This window comes from Microcaecilia unicolor, chromosome 1, assembly GCF_901765095.1.
Source record: "Microcaecilia unicolor chromosome 1, aMicUni1.1, whole genome shotgun sequence".
NCBI classification, from domain to species: Eukaryota; Metazoa; Chordata; class Amphibia; order Gymnophiona; family Siphonopidae; genus Microcaecilia; species Microcaecilia unicolor.
The window spans coordinates 466,593,721-466,609,307 of NC_044031.1; the positions used below are offsets into that span (position 1 = coordinate 466,593,721).

At 43.3% G+C, this 15,587-nt stretch overlaps 1 non-coding gene across 1 annotated transcript; it reads left to right on the forward strand.

Moving 5' to 3' along the window:
• The first annotated feature begins 15,093 nt into the window (after positions 1 to 15,093).
• LOC115460838 lies at positions 15,094 to 15,196 on the forward strand. The gene has a single exon (XR_003940612.1). It is a non-coding gene; the product is annotated as a U6 spliceosomal RNA (small nuclear RNA).
• The last annotated feature ends 391 nt before the right edge of the window (positions 15,197 to 15,587 follow it).

The following is a 15,587-nucleotide window of genomic DNA, read 5'->3' on the forward strand; positions in this document are numbered from 1 at the left end:
TAAAAAAGGGCAGGGGCTGAAACTGTGTGGACTGGGGGCTGAAGAGGACAGGGAGAGGGACTAGGGCTGAAGCTCGGGACTGGTGGGAGAAAAGGGCTGGGCTGAAACTGGGGACTGGAGTGGCGACTGGGGGCTGAAAAGGGGACAGGAGGAAGTGGCTGGAGCTGAAGCTTGGGACTAGTGAGAATAAAGGGCTGGGGATGAAACTGGGGGCTGAAAAGAGGGGGCAGAGAGAGAGGGGACAGATCCTGGATGGAAGAGGGAGTGAGAGGGAGGGCAGACCTGGATGGATGGGAGAGGGAGGGCAAATGGTGGATCGAAGGGAGAGAGAAAGAGAGCAGACAGGTGCAGATAGTGGATGGGAGAGAGAGAGCAGATTTGGATAGAAGGGAGCCAGGCAGACATTGGATGGAGGGGACAGGAGATAGAAGGCAGACACTGGATGGCAGGGAGAGAGCGAAGACAGATGCTGGATGGAAGGAAGACAGTGAAAGAAGACGAGGAGGATAAGCAGAAACCAGAGACAACAAACTGTAAATAAAATATATTTTTTTTATTTTTTTGCTTTAGGATAAAGTAGTATGTAGATGTGTTAATAAATGTTTATAAATAGAACATGTAACTAAGGTAATCTTTTTATTGGACTAATTTTAATACATTTTGACTAACTTTCGGAGAAAAAAAAACCCTTCCTCAGGTCAGGATAGGATACTGTACAGCAGTATACTGTATTGACCTGAGGAAGGAGGTTTGGCCTCTGAAAGCTAAATGTATTAATCCAATAAAATGGTATTATTTTATTTTCTATATTTGTTTATTTCTATTGTTAATTTGTAAAGTGGTGATTGGTATTTGTTAGGCTTTTCAAATTTACATCTGCTGTCTTTATATTTTGCACAGTACTAGGGACATTTTCTGTTTCTGTTTCTGCATTTTATGCAGAGTCTGGCATCTTGGGGGTTCAGTTTAATTTTTGTCTAAATAGAAAGTTTATGATTACTTATTCTATAGTGGATTAGGGTGCATCTGTGTTTGTGAAAAAGACATGGCTTTCAGTTGGCACTGACTCTGCAGGATCGACGATCTGCACTATTCTGTCTGGTTTCGTTTTACAATAGGTGAATTGAGGTTCTAGTGCTCACTGTAGTGTTTAAGATGCTTTCCTTTTCTTTGTGTGACTCATAGAAATTACTGCTTATGGTATGGTAGAATTGCTCTACAGGTACTGAGTGTTTTGTATTCTTGGTATGCCTAGTACTGGATTTTGGAGGGGGGTGTTAAAAAAATGACCAGCCCCGGGTGTCAACTACCCTAGGTACGCCACTGACCCACATAACTTTAAAATCTCTCCCAGGCCTTCTGATCCTCTTTCCCCAATCCCCCCTGAAACATCAGGCCCCTTCTGATCCCCATTGTCCCCTAAAACATCCTGATACCTGGCTTATACCGGTTAAAGAAAGGTGCTCCAATTAAATAGATCTCCACTGGAGGGATTAAGGTATTTTCCTATCCCTGGAGGTCTCACAATTAAAAGAAAATAGCAAAGAACCACACAGGCATCTGAACCAGAGTCCTCTGGTTCTCAGGCCACTACTCTATCTAGTAGGCCTCCGCACAGACAGCTATGCGGTTATTTTGTAACATGGATGTTTCTATGGTGCCACAAAGATGTCCATGTCCCTTGTTTTGCCCCATTCATAGTTTAGACATTTCAGTTTGTTAAATGGATGCTCATGCTAGAACATAACTATGTATTTTAAAACAGGATCTGCTGACATAAGACCTGTTGTAAAATATATGAGAAATGGGCATCCATAAATGACATACCAACTTGAACGTCCTTATGCTGAGTTGGACATGTGGATAAAGGTGAGCTGGTTGATGTAGTAGTGTATTTAAGTTTTCAGAAAGCTTTTGACAAGGTTCCTCATGAGAGACTTCTGAAAAAATTTAAAAGTCATGGGATATGAGGCAATGTTCTGTTGTGAAACAGGAATTGGTTATTGGACAGAAAACAGAGGGTAGGGTTAAATGGCCATTTTTCTCAGTGTATGAGGGTGAATAATGGAGTGTCACAGGGATCTGTTCTGGGACCGGTGCTAGTTATATTCAATAGCACTGGTCCCAGAACAGAGGTGATTAAATTTGCAGATGACACAACTATTCAAGGTTGTTAAAACACATGTGAACTGTGAAAAATTGCAGGAAGACCTTAGGAAATTGTAAGACTGGGCATCCAAATGGCAGGTTGAATTTAATGTGGACAAATGCAAAGTGATGGGAAGAAAAATCCAAATCATAGTTACTTGATGCTAGGGTCTACTTTAGGAGTCAGCACTCAAGAAAATAATCTAGTTGTCATTGTAAACAAAACACTAAAATCTTCTGCCAAGTGTGCAGCGGAAGCCAAAAAACCAAACAGGATGCCAGGAACTATTAGGAAAGGGATGGTAAATAAGACCAAGAATATTATAATACCTCTGTATTGCTTCATGGGGTGACCTCACCTTGATTATTGTGTTCAGTTCTGGTCACCACATCTCAAAAAGATACAGCAGAATTAGAAAGGTTTCAAAGAAGAGCAACCAAAATGACATAGGGGATGGAACTCTTCTCATATGAGGAAAGACTAAAAAGGTTAGGGCTCTTCAGCTTGGAAAAGAGATGACTGGGGGGGGGGGTGTATGATTGAGGTCTACTAATCCTGAGTGATATAGAGTGGGTAAAAGTGAATTGATTTTTTACTTTTTCAAAAGGTACAAAGACTAGGGGACACAATGAAATTGCATGGAACTACTTTAAAACAAATAGGAAGAACTATTTTTTCACTCAAAAAATAGTTAAACTCTGGAACTGATTGCTGGATGATGTGGTAACAGCAGTTAGCGTATCTGGGTTAAAAAAGGTTTGGGCAATTTCTTGGAGGAAATTTCATAGTCTGCTATTGAGATAGACATGAGGGAAGCCACTGCTTGCCCTAGGATTGGTAGCATGGAATGTTGCTACTATTTCAGTTTCTGCCAGGTACTTATAACCTAGATTGGTCAGTGTTGGAAGCAGGATACTAGGCTAGATGGACCATTGGTCTGACTCAGTATGGCTATTTTTATGTTCTATGCAAAAAACAAGCAGATGTGTACTGACTAGGAAGAATTATCAGGAAGACCCAGTGGAGCAGCAGGTGGTAGAGAATCCAGGGCACACCTCCCCCCTCCCCCCCACGTCAACAAAAAAAGAAGCCATTGAGAATGTGACTAGAAGCAACTGTCAGTTGCAGGGAGGCCAGGTCCTGTCACCCCACAAGAAAAGAATGAGTCTCAATTGAAGAGGAGCAGTGGAGCCAACGTGAAGGAACAGGAGGCATGAAGAGAGAAATAGGGTGCCAAAGACAACCCAACCTCTGCTGAAAGAGGACAAAAAAAGTGAGCCTTAGCCATAGTGAGGCAAAGTGCAAATAGGGACCTAATTCCCTCAACACAGGATAAAGGCTGAGTGTGACTGTAACGTAGGGAGAAGTAGAGTGCAATAGGTTAAAGAGCTGAGCCGTGGCCGTGGTGAAGAATGAAGCAGTGGAGATGGGGGGTGAATGTGTGGGAGTAAAGAGTGCCAGGAAGGAGGGAGGAGAGTTGGGAAAGATCAAGGGAGAGGGAAGCAGAAGTAAAAGAGGGGGTTGGAGGGCCAGAGAATGAGTGCAAGAAGACAGCAAAGAGGGCAAGAGGAAAGGAAGCATAAATGCTCTCAGCCAGAGGAGCCGCCTCACACAAACACACTGCACTCCAATACATGCATGTATCTCCCTGATGTATTTACACACACCCACACATACACCCCTCCTTGACATACGTGTGCGCACACACACACACACACTGTGCATATCTTTCATACAATAGTCACTACTCACACTTGATGCCTATTCTCTCCATCCAGCCTCACATCCCCTGCTACCCTACCCTACATTACCACTGGTGATTCAATCAAGTTTCCCACAGAGACATGCCTGAGTTTGCAAATGAGGAAATGAAAAATATGCCATTGCATCACACTGTCAGTGTGCACTTTTCAATTTGCTTTGTGTGGTTCATTCTAGCCTCCTCCAACTCATTGTCACAATTGAAAACATTCCAAACAATCTGATTATAATCAAGCCTTCCAGCTCCACCCCAGCTTACCCGAGATGTCTGGGGTCCAAGGAGCAGAATGATCCCTAGTCACTCTTGCTTTGCTGGTCTCTTTTTCAAAATGGCACTGGTTGACTTGCAGATGGTGCCATTTTGAAGCATAGTCAGGTAAAATTTAGCTGTCTTAAATTTGTGTAATGAACTTGAAGCCTATTATAACATTTTGTCAATGATGCCTGGGAAAAACTAAGTATTGTCACTGGAATGAATGTGAATATTGTTTCAGTCTGTACCACTGAATATAGAAATTATCATGGCAAATTATTGATCCTAAGGTCTGTATTGCTGCTAATGCCTCTTCTGCTCCCTGGGCTTGCAGAGTTCATCCAGAATCTGTTAGCCTTAATGCAATAATTTGAAAGCATTGGGAAATCGTTATGCTGTATAAACAATGAGTCTATTCTTATTGCCAGGTTTGAAGGTCACCTTGCTGAAAACTCTGCAACAGTAGCCCACTGTTAGTTCTAGGTCACGTCTTTCGTCCTTGGAAGCTGAAAATTATATTTTCTTAAGTAAGCACTGCTCGCATTCATTGCAAAAATAAAACAGAAAAAAATTGTGTAAATAGCCTTTCAACCTCCAGTACTAAAGGAACAAAGAGCTTTCCATAGCTAAGGAGGAGTTTACCTTCTCTTTAACATGGTCTGGTACCAGGCTGCAGTCTTTTCTTGTGAATCACCATCATGGAATCTTTTTGTGCTTTGTGTGAACTGGAATCTCAGTGTAGTGATAGTAAATGTATTGCTCAAACAACAGTAGAAGCTCTCCCAGCTCATTCTGCTGTAGTCAGGAAGCATGTCAGGAAAGTGGCTCAGAAATGTGTCAACTGGCATTACGCCATCTTGCAGGGCAGGGCTGATGTCATGACAGAATCTCCCTGTCTCAGGAGTCATTTGGGACAGGATCAGAAAGCCTCCAAATTAATGGTTAAAAGTGACACTTAAGGCAGAGAGTTTCTTTTCTTTTCTCGTCTACTTTTTTTTTTTTTTTTTGGCCTGGTGCATCCTATCCATGGAGTTTTTTTCTTCTGTTTGTGACCTACTTGCTAATGGAAACATTAGCGCATGGAAAGAAAGAGTGGAAGTAAATGTTCCAAGGCCAATCAGACAAAACACTGAAGTCCAAGCTTCTAAAATTCTCTTTATTCTGCAAAGGTAGCAGTATAGTCTTAACCCGCCTCAGACGTAAATAGATCTGACCCAACACGGGCCATGTTTCAGCATAAAGCCTTCCTCAGGAGTCAATAACATCAGGTACTAACTGATTGTACCTATATAAAAATGCCAGTCTTGGGGTAAACATTAGCGCTCGGCCATTAATTGAGAAAATAGAAAATTGGTCATTTGCCAGCTGCGAGAAAAATGGCCTTAGCGTGTGGGAAAAACCCATGTAAGGGCATGAAAAGGACAACTTTTCCCGCAGCTTGGTAAAAGGACCCCATTATATTCTACACAGCAGGCTTGTCCAAGTTCAGTCCTTGAGGGCTGCAAGCAGACCAGGTTTGCAGGCTATCCCTAATGAATATGCATAGAAAGATGTGCCTGCTCCCTACACCCATTGTATGCAGAGCTCTCTCATGCATATTCATTCATATAGCCTGAAAACCTGGTCTGCTTGCAGCCCTCAAGGACTGAACTTGGCAGCCTGTTATAGAGGGTAAACTGCTTACAATGTACTTTAAATTAAATTAATCCAAAAGTCATCACAATTCATCATTTAAGAAATGCTTATTACTGGACTTGTACATAGTCAATTTCAATCATCAAGCCCTTATCTTAAGCCAAAAATAAAGAAGTGAAGTAGAACACTCAATCCACTCAAAAGCAAAAAACAACTTCTCATCAGAAAAGACCAAACACATCACTTTTCAATTCAACATTAAATCATTTTTATATTTCTTAAAAATAAATGAAGGAAGGACAAAGCCTTAGACACACTGTCACTGTTCACACAACTAAGGACCAGGGTAGATCACCTCACAGGCATAAAGAGCCTCCTTTTCAAAATTATGCATTCTGGACTAGATTCTGTAAATGGGGCCCAATTTGGGTGCTGCTAATAGAATAACGCTTAGTGTCAAGATCTGAGGATTTATACCAGCTGAAACCTGGTATAATCCTTTTCCCTAAATTAGGTGCAAATTTGCCATTTTCTATAACACTCCGTGAACGCCCCTGATCTGCCCATGCCCCTCCCATGCCCCCTTTTTGGATCTGCATGGATAATTTACACATGCGACTAGGAAGATGCACATGTAAATTTTAATTGTTGGGCTGATTCAGGTTGAGTCTAGCATTAATTTCGCTTATTCTGGGTAAGGCTGAGTTGGGATTGTATTCTTCCTGTTCAATTGAATGTGTATTGGTATTTCATTTGGTGAATTTTATTGGTGTATTTTTTATGTTGTATACAACCTTGATCACCTCAAACAGGTTGGGAAAGCAGTTTTATAAGTAAACACACTATATAAATCAATTTGAATATTGTGCACAAGTTACCATTTTTTAACTTAATTTTTATCTTGAAGGTGACCTGAGTTTAGATTAAACGATCCAGTGTTGTGACTGTGATTTTTGAGCAGAAGATAAGGTTTTCTAACAGAAGGTGCACCAAGTCCTATGTTTTTATATGTTGTTTAGGAATAAGAAATGTATAACTTATCCTATGACACTGCCCTCTTAAAACATTCCTTTCTCAGAATTCAGCCTGTCATTACATTCAGAATCCAGCTGATGATGCCTTCCTGATGTCCACATAGCAGTGTGCTGCCTAATAAGAATCATTAGACTCAGTTTCCTTAAATTCATAATGGTGAAAGTGACTAAAGAAGAAGGGGCCAATTTTCAGTCCATGGGAGTGAGGCCGGCTAAGTGCTGCGATCGGCACTGAGCCTGGATATTCAGTTCCTGGCCGTTTCCAGTTACCGGCAATGAATATCCGTTATGGGTTTGTTTGCTTTTTGGCTGGCTTTAACCTAACTGGCTATGGTCAATATTCAGTGCTGGCCGATTAAGTTTATAGCAGCCAAAGACAGGCCTCCTTTTTAGGTGGTTTGCTTTGGTTGCTAAACAGCCGACAACGCACTGAATATTCGCAGCTAGCAAGTTATATTGCACAATATAGCCAGTTAGCCACTATCCCCTTGGATTCTATACAGCGTGCCTAGCATTCCGTGCTGAAATCTAAGCCTATTCTGCGTAACTTAATTGGCTTAACAAGCCAATCCGCGTTATTAACAGCACTTAACAAGCAATAATGAGCACTAATTGGCGATAAGTAGAATTTACATGTACAACTGTCTAAGCGTATTCTGTAATGCACTGCAACTTAATTTTAATGCGTGCAGCAAAGGGGGTGGGGAAATGGGCAGGGAAATGGGTATTTCAGGGGCATTCCAAATTTATGCATGTTATAGAATATAGCCCTCTGCGTCTAAATCTACCTGCCAGGATTTATGCCACATTTTCGCTGGTGTAAATACAGGTGCTTAGTTTTAGGTGCTAGCATATCAACTAAGCCTATTCTATTTACCGCACTTAAATCTTTTCTTCATGTTCAATTGTGAAGCGCTGCGTATGACTGGTAGCGCTATAGACATGATTTGTAGTAGTGGTAGTAGTAAATATAGATGCCATTTATAGATTAGTTTAGGTGGAAATGTTTTCTGCACAGACTTTCTAGGCGCCATATATAGAATCTAGCCCTATGCGCTAACCGTGAATATTCAGCAGAGATAACTGGCTATCTCACACTTAGCCGGTTAAGTGCTATTTAAACAGCCAAGAGCTGTCCCTGGCTGGTTAAATAACATTGAATGTCAGCCAGGAAGTGTCTAACCTTAAAAACTAAGAGTAATTCTGTAAACTGGCACCTCAATGTACCACAAAGGAGTGCCCTTAGTGTCAATTCTATAAAGGTTTATGGGTGCACTTAAGCCATTACAGAATACTAGTGCAAAGCCACGTTAGCACGCCAAAAGATAAGTGTGCCTACTTAGGACACGCCAATTGCTGGTGTATGTGGACACACCTAAGTGCACCATGCAAAGCACACAACTGACAGTATTCCGTATGTTGCACACTTTGGTGACACATCCATGCTCTGCCCACCCACATGTACACCCCCCTTGACAATTACGTGCTAACCCCTGGATTCTAGATATAGTGCCCAAATTTGGGTAACACGCAGTCCACCGTAGCATAAGAACACAGGAATCCCACAGGAGGGGCAAGAAATCAAGTCCAGTGGGAAATGGACAAAGGCTTTTCCCCAGGATAAACAAGGAGTACTTCAAAAGTTCAAAATGAGCATTTATTGGTGATGGAACACTCGACACAATTCTGTGTTTCAGTCAAATGCCTGCTTCAGGAATCTTGATGCTGTATCTGGAGAAAAAACATCCAATGGATTAAAAAATGGCAAAAGCTGCATGACACTGGTGAGCAGAGCTGCGTTTTATAAAGACCATTTTCCCCAATACCTTTTGGCACTTTGATGATTGCCATCTTTGAATCCATTTAATCCATAATCAAACACTACCTCCTATCCCATGACTATCCAATTTCCTCTGGTAGCACAGGTTTCAGCTTACTTAATAGACACAACTTAAAGTACGACTTGTTGATCACGGCCTGAATCTGGAGTCTAAAGGATAAAGACAAGTCCAAATGACTCCCAAATTCTGGACCTCATCAGAAACAGTAATAGAGGTTCCAGCCAATGAAATAGTTAGGAGGAAATCTGAGGTCATATCAGAGGAGACAAACACCACCTCAGTTTTACCCACATTTAACTGTAGACAGTTGTTTCCCATCCATTTCAATATCCCCATAAATGTTTCCTGTAGCTGTACTATAGTAACAGTCATTGAAGACGTCAATGGAACAAAAAACTGTTGTCATCCGTGTATACCTTATAGGATACACCAAATGACTTCAACAACTTGCATAGCGCACTCAGATACAAATTGAACAATACGACACCAACACCATTTCTAATACATTGACCTCTGACAAACTATCCCCAATAGGAATTAAATGTGTTTTTCCACCAAAAACGTTCAGAACCACTGAAGAACAGTTCCCGCAAGGCCACATTCTTCAATTATTGCAGTTAATTGACAGTAATTAGATTTGATTTTGAGCACACACCTTCCTGCATACTATTGTATAGCCCCATGTTCCTAAATCCCTAGCACCCAACTAAAAAGTGGGGCATGGTCAGGGGTAACTGCTCATGACTTAATTTAGTCGCACGGATGAGAGCTCTGCGTATTACTGTGTGGAAATTTAGGCTCATTCTATACAATATGTCTACATTTAGGCATACTTTATAGAATACACCTAGGCATTTTGGTGCTAATTTTTTAGGTGCAATATATAGAATCTGGTCTTTAGTGGCTAGCACAGTCACAGGCTATGTCACACGACATAGTCGGTTAATGCCAGTATTCATTGAATGTCTGGCTAAGTTTAGCGGACAGATAGACCCACATAAATATCAGGTCTATCTATGGCCGCCATGACTTAGTAGGTCAGCCAATGAATATCGGCTTAACCAGCTACGTGCAGAGTGGTCAACCCCCCCCCCCCCCCTGGAAATTCAATGCCGTTTGCTGGATACGGCCCTGCATTGAATTTCCGGTTCGCCACTGACCGCGGGAGTTAACCAGGCTGCCTCAGTATCAGCATAACTGTATGGGGGTGTACACACAGGCTAGAGATGGGTGGGCCATAGGCAGATTCCAAAACACACACAAGTTATAGCATTCATTCAGTTGTATGCATTTATTGGTGCTTCAAGGCACACCCACTCACACCAGCTATTTGACCTGGCATAAGTGATTGCACCTAACTTTTGGGATACCAAGCTGCTTGCACTAGTATTCTTATAATGACTTAGGAGCACCTAAGTGCCATGATAGAACTGACATTAAGCCTGCTCCATTCTGGCACCTACTTCTTGGTGCCAAATTCTAGAATTCCCCCCTCCCCCCACCTACGAGCATTTTTCCTTAACAGTTCTGATGATTTCTAATACATATTTTTGCTTTGTGCAGCCTTGAAATGTTGTTGTACTTTAACCTTGACATTGGGAGTAATCATGTCTAGGAAGAGTTTGTATAAACATGGCAGTTGCTGAGTTCAAAATAGAGAATGTGAATAAATCAGACAGGGTTCTGACTGAAAATATGACAAATATTGTGCTTGCTAGTCATAACCTTTATAACATCCTGGCAAAGCCTCTTGTGATGTCATAAGGGCATGAGCAGCTTATAACAAATATTCTCATATTATTAAATTGAACCTTATTTCATCCTAAAATCATACTATAATGCCAAAAGTGACCCACTAGGTTTCACTGGTTTGTCAACATACACTGCTCTTACATTGTACTGATATCACCAGGGCTGCATGTTGGTGTTACCTTTCATTTCTATATTTCACTTGTATATCCATCACAATTGTTACTATGTTACTCACGTAACTGTAGTATGTTTGAAAATGCTGTGAATAGCTTTTCAGGTAGGCCAATAGTAAGCTGTGGAACTCTTTGCCAGAGGATGTAGAAATGGCAGTTAGCATTCTGGGTTTAAAAAAGGTTTTGGACAAGTTCCTGGAGTCCATAGTCGGCTATTGAGACAGACATGAGGAAGCTACTGCTTGCCCTGGGATTGATAGCATGGAATGTTGCAACTATTTGGGTACTTGTGACCTGGCTTGGCCACTCCGGAGACAGGATACTGGGCTAGATGGACCATTGGTCTGACCATGTATGGATATTCTTATGATCTTATGTAATACAAGTCCATTTCCATTAGAATTATTTGCATACAATAGAAACATTTGAAAGAAAAGACCTTAGACCTGAAACAAACTTTTAACTACAGCTACAATTGCTGTGTTCAGTGTTCCATCATAGTTGAAAGAAACCCCATTGCTGGTGAGATCCTAGATGGCATTCTGGAAGGCGGACAAGCACACATAAGTTATAGGAAGGTATTTTGTCTAGGGCTGTACAAAGAAGGCAAAAATCTGAGACATATCCTACTACTCTTGCTCATATACTGATCTCTGGCAAGATTAAGTCTTTTGTAGTACACACAACACTATTTCTAGGGCTGGATTGCTGGGGGTAGCAGAAGAGCAGGTTTTCTGCCCTTCCATTTTGATCAGATCTTGGAGCTCATCCTGAGACACGGACCTTTCCTCATTGGATCCTGCACTGCATGCCATCAGTCTGAGGTGGAGGTCATGGCGATGGGTGATGATGCTGAAGGAACTGCAGAAGTGGCAGGGAGCCCTGCGATGGAGCATTCAGTGGCGAAACAGATAGTCAGCATTTTTTCCAGTGTGGATGGTAGGGAGGCAGCTGGTACAGACTATGGTAGCTCCCGGATAGTCTATGGAGGCTTTCCAGGCTATATAGGTGGAATTCCTACCTTCAAGAAGGAGCAGGAACAAAACTGGACATTTCAAGTGATGAAGCCCAAGACTTTTTCTATGGAGGAGATATCGAAAGTTGTGGCAAGCTTGAGACAATTTTTATGTTCTTAGCCCTCATCCAAGATAAGATCTCAGGTCTTGATACAGAAGTGAGAGCTTGTAAAGCTGAACTGGATATTATTGAGAAAAAGGTAAGAGTGCTGAAGACCAAGGCAGAAAAGACCGAAGAGAGTCAGCACAGGATAAAGCGAGACAATTTTTTTGGAACAGGAAGATGAAATAATTTGAAAATATTGCTTGATGGCATAATTTATGCCTGTTTTAATCTTCCATAAATTCAGAGTATTTCACCTTATGTGGAAGAGGGACAGGTCTAGAATGAGAAGTTAGCTGAAGCATCAATGTTGATGGTGACAAATGTTTTGGATTTTGACCTGGCTGGTTCATAAAGCTTTTTCTTTAGGCACGAGGACTCTTTGTGGGTTGAAAAATCATATATGTCCTAATATGGCCAATGCCACACAGAAAGGTGTTTATTTTAGAAACGCTATGCACGTTTTAGATAAGCATAACTCAGCATTTAGATGTATATATAATAGACATCCATTGCTTTAGCTAGAACTGCTAATTTAGGCGGGCCCTTCTGACCTACCCCCCCCCCCCCCCCCATGACTCTGAATCTGAAGTACAGGGTTTTTTTTTACCTTCCCCTCCACCACCACATTTCAACATTTCTCCCTCTCTTTTCCCTCCCACTTCCTTTCCCCCTAGTCCCAACATGTCTGTATCTCTCTCTACCCCCCCCCCCTTCACCGTGGACCGGCAACTCCCCCTCTCTCTTTGAACCATCCTCCATCCCTCCCCAGTATACCTCTGAGGCATTGCCGGTGGCTAGCAGCAATTTTCGCTGCTTAAACTGGGCCCAGATGCTTCTCTCTGCCACATCCCTCTAGTGAGTAACAGGAAATTACATCAGTGAGGGTGGGATGTGGACAGGGAATCCTGAGGGACCAGCACAGGCAGCAATATGAATTAACAATATTCCTCTTCCAAAATGCATATTTGTGCATTTATTTATCAAACATATAAATGGCGAGTGACCGTACTCACTCGCAAATGCGCAGTAGAGACTTCCCTCTCTGTCCCGCCCCCGCGTCAATATGTGATGACGGGGGCGGGACAGAGAGGGAAACTGTGCGAAGCCGCCGAGATCACTACCGCTCCCCCCCCCCCCCCCGAGGTCGCCGCCGCCCCCCTCCACCGGCCCGAGCATTCTCTTCGGTATTGAACTTACATCGGCGAAATGCAGCATGCAGAACAGCTGAGCCTCCCGTCGACCTTTCTTCCCTGCCTGTGTCCCGCCCTCGCTGATGTTACGTCACACGAGGGTGGGAACACAGGCAGAGAAGGAAGGCCGATGGGAGCTCAGCTGATCTGCGTGCTGCTTGCGTTTCACCGATGTAAGTTCAATACCGAAGAGAGGGCCCGGGTGGATGCAGGGGTGGTGGCGCGACTCCGGGGGGCAGGGGGCAGCGGCGAGGGGAGGGGGGCCTTGCCAAACCCCATACTAGCCCATTTTAATGGGCTCAACGGCTAGTCAAACATATAAATGGCAAGTGACCGTCTCACCTGCAAATGAGCAGTAGAGACTTCCCTCTCTGTCATGCCCTCGCGTCAAGATGTGATGACGTCAGAGGACGGAACAGAGAGGGAAATGGAGTCGGACTGTCGGACGCTGCCGCTGGAGCCTGGAAATGAACATTGCGCGCACCAACCTCCACCCTCCCCCATCCCTGCCGCTGCTCCCGCCCCCCCCCCCCCCCCTCCATATCAGGCCCCCTGCACTGACCTGACAGCGCCTCTCACCTCCGTGTTGAAGCGCTGCAGGCAGCAGCAGAGCGATCTGCTGCTGCCTGCAGCGCTTTCACACAGAGGTGAGAGGTGCTGTCAGGCCAGTGCAGGGGGCCCGGCACGGAGGGGGGAGGGAGTGGGCGGTGAGGAGGGTAGCTGGAAATCTCGCCCGTTTTAACGGGCTTAACATCTAGTTAGGATATATTTACCATCTTTTTGAACACAGACATTGTATGGCATATGAACTTCTCCAATTGAAGAAATTCACCAAGATATCGTACAGCATATTAAATTCTCCAGTCAAAAGACTTGCACCATCTTCTCAGTCCAAGAAAGGTACAGATGCTGAGAGCACTTTCACTTTGTATTGTTTCTGGGCGAACTGATCACATGTTCATGATTATAACATGAAACATTAATCAGAAATAGCGATCTCAAATGCAACTGGTCAGTTTTTCTGCACATATAAATGTTTATTTTATTTATTTAATACATTTATATCCCACTTTTATCCAAGGTGGGTAACATATTCACATACATAATTTTACATAGATGTCACATACATAGACTTCGACGATCGTCACATACATGGTTTTAGCTGGGTGGTGGTTACAATTATATGGAGAGGACACCTAGTCGCCCATGTCATTTACATAATCAACACTTATATGGACATGTGATCACATAGTCTTCGATGGGTTGCAGTTATGATTATGTGGTGAAGGAGCATGATCAGTAGAATGGGTGTGGTAACATGATCAGCAGAATGGGTGCCGGGTGTGGTTGACAAGAACCACAGACCTCAGAATGGAGTTAACTAGATGAGCCCTCATGTGGTTAGAGAGGCTTTCAAAAACAGAAGTGTTTTTAGTAACCGCTTGAATTGTTAAGTGTCTTCACATGCTCTCAGCAGTGATGGAGAAGGCTCATTGTTTTGTCTCTATGTAGTTATATGATTTTGCGGAAGGTAGACATAGTTGATGTAATATCTCGGATCTTAGTGTTCGTTTCGGTTTATATGATTGCATAATGTTTTGGAAGTAGGCTGGGACTGTGCCAGATATGCGTTGATGCATCATTACAAGACTCTTGAATTGCACTCTGTACTGTATGGGAAGCTAGTACAGTTTCTGTAGTGTTGGCATGATGTGCTTGGATTTTGGTATTCCCGTTATCAATTGTGCAGCTGCGTTTTGGATGGTCTGTAGAGCTTGCATTCGGGATACTGGTATACCTAGAAATAGCGAGTTACAGTAGCCAATTTTAGTCACTACTAGGCTCTGTACAATCGTTCAGAAATCATAAGGTATGAAAGGGACGCCCAAGTTTTTTTGAGGATGTCCTCGCAGGACGACCCCATGAAGGGGTGGGGAAACCCGTATTATCGAAACAAGATGGACCTTCGTCTTTCGTTTCGCTAATACGGCCGGGACGCCCAAATCTGGAAATATAGGTCAACCTTAGAGATGGTCGTCCTTAGGCTTGGTCATTTCTGATTTTCAGTGATAATGGAATCTGAGGACGCCCACCTCAGAAACGACCAAATCCAAGCCCTTTGGTCATGGGAGGAGCCAACATTCATAGTGCACTGGTCCCCTTCACTTGCCAGGACACCAACCGGGCTTCGGCAGCACATATACTAAAATTGGAATGATACAGAGAAGATTAGCATGGCCCCTGCGCAAGGATGACACGCAAATTCGTGAAGCATTCCATATTTTTTTTTTTAAAAAAAGGTCAGCAGAAGGAGGGGGACAAGATGGCGTCCAGAGAGGACGTAAGTTTGTGAGATCCCAACCTCCACTCGAAACTATCAGCGAACTAATTTCCTAACCCAAGGAACAACATGGGGAAAAGGAAAGGGAAAACAGGGGTACTGACCTCCTCCACCCCGCGGATCCCGTTCCCGGACAGCCGACATTAGAGCAGTTTGGAGTTCAAAGGCTTGAGTTGCAAACGCCCGCGCAGGATAGATCCAACGTTCCTGTGTCGGACTGCAGCTTAGAAGCGGATTCTCTAAGTCCGCCTTCACTCACAGCACCCCCATGACCCGGAAGCAGTATACTGGTGGCAGGCTTACAGCAGGAGTTGCTGACCGACGAGTCAAGCCTCC